Raw genomic sequence first — 5326 nt, 5'->3', positions numbered from 1 at the left:
CTCTCAACGTCTCATCCTCTCCCAGGATAGATCTCCCTGTGGGGAGCTGGGATACTGTGGAGGGAAGGGTGGGGGTTTGGGGGAGGGCCAATTCCAGGAGCAGCATCAGGCAAATTAAATCAGACACCAGAGAGTTGGGGAAATCGGATTGGGACTTAATGCAAAGCAAGCAGGTTGGGAGGGGAGAGAGAGGGAGAGTTATGTGTTTTCTCGAAAGAGGAGGGGGAAAAGCGCATCCAGAGAATGTTAGCGTGATCCATTTGTGTTTTGCATTAAGATAACAGAAACGACCCCAGGGAGAAAATATACATGCATATATTTTTTTTCCATTTTATGGGGGACGGGTCTGGAGGGGTATCCAGAGGCAGGCAAGTTGTATTCTGGCGAAACCCACGGTCCTCTTGTTTTTTGGCGAACCCCACCTTAGGCTGGGAAAGGGCAGCAATGGGGACACACACCTTAGGGCAATAATTGAGGCAACTGTATTCTAGAAAAAAAGGTGTGCAGTGGGCTGCCAAATGCATTTGGTCGAAGGCCTTTTGGCAGCTGTGTTCTGGGATTCTGCTGTAGAAGGATTATCTTGCCCTCAATCTCTTTTAATCTCTCCTGCAGCTTTGGCCCAAGCCTGAGATAAATACCTTTTAACGGATCGCATTCTGACGTCAGGAAGCCATCAATCTAATCAGCTGGGCCACTTCTGGGCCAGAGGTAGCCCACCATGCTGAGAGGGCCAGAGACCTCACATGGATCTGAGGCCGACTAGCCCCCCGACAGGCTAGTAATGCGCCCTCTTCCTCCCGCAAAATGAGCATCATCTATGACAACTGGATTTGAAATGAGCTCTGGATGTACAGGAGAAAAGGGCAATTGGATAGGGAGGCAGATGTTGCAGAGAGAATGGAAAAGGGGAAAATGCATTTAGTTCTCTCCTCTCCCCGGTTCCCTTTAGAGTAGGATAATAGTAATAACACTTAGCATTTATATTGTTCATTTCAAGCATTCTTGGTGCTTCAGTAATCCTTTGGGCAGCTCCGTGTGGAAGCACAACATTATCCTCATAATGCAGATGAGTAGCTAAGGCTGAGATTGCTATTTGCCTGTGGCTACCTAATGAGTTTTGCGGGTGAAGCGAAACTTTCGAGTTGAGGCATCTTAGCTTCTACTCAGCAGCAGCAGCAGCAACAGGTGGGAGCAAACCACCTATCAGTTTTTATCAGAATCGCATTGAAGCAAATGTGTAACATACACAAAAGCACCTTTTTGGCCATCCCATATCTTCCCAAGCTCATTGGGACTGGACAGTGGTGTAGCGTGGGGGGTGCAGGGGGGGCCGGCCGCACCGGGCGCAACATCTGGGGGTTAGGGTTAAGGGGCACAAATCCACGGGTTAGGGGGCGCAAATTACTTGCCTTGCCCCGGGTGCTGACAACCCACGCTACGCCACTGGGACTGGATTAGCTCCAATCAAGTGGCCAGGCAATCAGGAGCCACAGACAACGTATGAAACAGATCTACTCTATGTTCATCCAGGGCTGTTTTTATAGCACCATGCTTAGCCCTCAATCCTGGAATGGCAAGGGTTAAGCCTCCCTCCCGCCCCAGTGCTATAGTCTGGATCCAATGCAGTAGGGTTTTGCTGCTTTCAGACAAAGGTTGCTTCCAGATGACCTGTTTATTGACCATCCTTCCTGATTTGATTGCACAAAGTTTGCAGGGTGGTATTATGACGTTTGTTGCTTTTGCGCTCTGATCTGTTTTCAGTGAGGCTGCACGACGAAAACATTTGCTATCTCACACTTTACAGCAGAATTTCCTGGCATGTGCCTTATCGCAAAGTCTGGTTTTTTGTGAGGGAATAGGTTTGTTGCACAAGAGCACCAAATCCACTTTAACTGCGTAGCCTGAATTTGCTGGTGGTATTTGATGGCAAAACAGCTTCTTGAAGCACCTAAAGATTTCAGGAGATCAAAAAATGGCTGCCCCATAGAATTGTGGAACTGTCGAGTTGGAAGGGACCGAAAGGGATCGTGTAATCCAACCCCCTGCAATACAGGAATCCTTTGCCCAATTTGGGGCTCCAATCCACAGCCCTGAGATTAAGAGCCTCACGCTCTGCTGAATGAGCGATCCTAGTTTAGGTAACTCATGCTCTGCTTAGTTTTGTCGTTTATCTCCCATCATCTCTGCTTCTATGCTGTTGCCCCAGAGCCTAAGGGTGATTAATAATAATAATCATCATCATCATCATAATTTATTATTTATACCCCGCCCATCTGGCTGAGTTTCCCCAGCCACTCTGGACGGCTCCCAATCAAGTGTTAAACCGGAACAGTGTTAAATATTAAAAACTTCCCTGAACAGGGCTGCCTTCAGATGTCTTTTAAAGATAGGATAGCTGCTTATTTCCTTCACATCTGAAGGGAGGGTGTTCCACAGGATGGGTGCCACTACCGAGAAGGCCCTCTGTTTGGTTCCCTGTAACCTCACTTCTCGCAATGAGGGAACCACCAGAAGGCCCTCAGAGCTGGACCTCAGTGGGGCTGAATGATGGGGGTGGAGACGCTCCTTCAGATATACTGGACTGAGGCCGTTTAGGGCTTTAAAGTCAGCACCAACACTTTGAATTGTGCTCGGAAACGTACTGGGAGCCAATGCAGATCTCTCAGAACCGGTGTTATGTGGTCCCAGTGGCCACTGCCAGTCACCAGTCTAGCTGCCGCATTCTGGATTAATTGCAGTTTCTGGGTCACCTTCAAAGGTAGCCCCACGTAGAGCGCATTGCAGTAGTCCAAGTGGGAGATAACTAGAGCATGCACCACTCTGGTGAGACAGTCCGCAGGCAGATAGGGTCTTAACCTGCGTACCAGGTAGAGCTGGTAGACAGCCGCCCTGGACACAGAATCAACCTGCGCCTCCATGGACAGCTGTGAGTCCAGAATGACTCCCAGGCTGCGCACCTGGTCCTTCAGTGGCACAGTTACCCCATTCAGGACCAGGGAATCCCCCACACCTGCCCGCCCCCTGTCCCCCCAAAACAGTACTTCTGTCTTGTCAGGATTCAACCTCAATATTGGACAATCCCACTTGGTTCACTCACTTTTTATAGGGCCATGTGCATGATGTTGTTACCAAATCATCGTTCTCTTGTGTTTTCACCACGCTTGTTTTTCCGATTGCAGAAAATCTGACTTTTCTAAGGGGGTGGGTGTGAATTTCCACTGATACTGCGGTCTTGTTCTTCCATCTTTTTAAGAGATGCTGTATGGTGACATATTGGGCAGCTGAGCCAATTCCCACCTACTTTTCAGCACATGCTCACTATTTCCGTACCTGGAGGTGCCATTTTATCAACATGTTAATTTTTAAAAAACCAAAACAAAACATTAAGGCTTTTAATTTGAATTGTAGAGTTGGAAAGGGACCCCCCCCACAAACATCTGGTTCAACCCCCTGCAATGCAGGAATCTTTTGGCCAGGGTGGTTCTCAAACCCACGAACCTGAGATTAAGAGTCTCAACAAGGGGCACCCTTGAAGCTGCAAAGGTGTTCCATGTTTAAAGCACACAGACAAACCATGTTGCCTTTTCTGGTCTTTACAGTCAACATCCTTTTCAGTGTGTTCCTACCTCCCTCCCCTTTATAATTTGGCCTAAAACATTCAAAAAAGTTATTGAAGTAATTGCTCAGTAGTATTTGCACTTTCGGGATGTGGGTGGTGCTGTGGGTTAAACCACAGAGCCTAGGACTTGCTGATCAGAAGGTCGGCCGTTCGAATCCCCGTGACGGGGTGAGCTCCCGTTGCTCAGTCCCTGCTCCTGCCAACCTAGCAGTTCGAAAGCACGTCAAAGTGCAAGTAGATAAATAGGTACCGCTCTAGCGGGAAGGTAAACGGCATTTCCGTGTGCTGCTCTGGTTTGCCAGAAGCGGCTTAGTCATGGTGACCCCATGACCCGGAAGCTGTACGCTGGCTCCCTCGGCCAATAGAGCGAGATGTGCACCGCAACCCCAGAGTCGGTCATGACTGGACCAAATGGTCAGGGGTCCCTTTACCTTTACCTTTATTTGCACTTTCACACAATTTTTTTTAAAAAACAGTTTTTTAAAAAAAGTGTGCTCAGGTGAATTGTCCTTTTTTTCTTCATGTGGCTATGTCATATCCTGTTGTGTGGATGCATAAGGCAAAGTGGGAAGGCAGTTGTAATTCTGCGAGTCCCTTGCGGTGCAAAAGCAACGCTTGGGCCACCAATTCTTCTGCCCGAAGGCCCAGGCTCCTCCCAGGAATGGGGTCATTGCCATCTTTGATACTCTACCCTCTCAGCTTCTGTTTGACTACAATATAATCCCATCTCTGGATGCTAATCCCCTGCGCAGGAACAACAGTGGATTGTGTTTATCCCAGACTGGAAACCTGTAAACAATCCAGAAGTTCTCGTCCTCCCTGCTGTTTAGCTATGTGATCCAATACAGATACAGGAGACCATGTACGTCTAAATAACTGCGAGTCTGAATACTAAAAGCCATAGCTAGTTATCAGTAACTCTTTTCCTAATCTCGCCCACTTTTGTGTTTGCTGAGGGAAGGGCTATTCATCTGTTTTCCCTTTCTCCAGGCCTCTGTCTCCCAGCATCATTTGTTAATTAAATCTTTGCTTCCAGTGGCAACTCAGATGCCCACAGGCTCTCTCTCTCTCTGTTTCCGTCCCCACAGTTTTGACAAGCTCCCAGGAGCGATAATCACACTCATCCAAGTTGGACCTGTTGGCTTTCATCCTCAAAAGCTGCTTTCTCCCTGCCATGTTTAGTAGCAAGCCTGTAGTTTTCCCACTTTCTGCCCAAGAGATGCAAAATGCCACCGGTGCAAAGGAGGTCATTCAGGCAGGGTTAGTTGTGAGGTTTGAGCCTGTGGCATGTTGTCTGCACTGGTAGACTACTGTGTTATTGGGGTGCATCTTCAGCGCAGTGTTTGTAAAGGTAAAGGGAACCCTGACCATTAGGTCCGGTCGTGACCGACTCTGGGGTTGCAGTGCTCATCTTGCTTTATTGGCCAAGGGAGCCAGCGTACAGCTTCCGGGTCAAGTGGCCAGCATGACTAAGCCGCTTCTGGCGAACCAGAACAGCGCACGGAAACACCGTTTACCTTCCCGCCGGAGTGGTACCTATTTATCTACTTGCACTTTGACATGCTTTCAAGCTGCTAGGTTGGCAGGAGAAGGGACTGAGCAACGGGAGCTCACCCAGTCACGGGGATTCAAATCGCCGACTTTCTGATCGGCAAGTCCTAGGCTCTGTGGTTTAACCCACAGTGCAAACATCGTGTCATTTTTGTC

This window comes from Podarcis melisellensis (genome assembly GCF_964234715.1).
Source record: "Podarcis melisellensis genome assembly, chromosome: 17".
Taxonomy (NCBI): Eukaryota; Metazoa; Chordata; class Lepidosauria; order Squamata; family Lacertidae; genus Podarcis; species Podarcis melisellensis.
The sequence above is the reverse complement of the archived record's forward strand: the minus strand, read 5'-3'. Positions refer to the sequence as shown.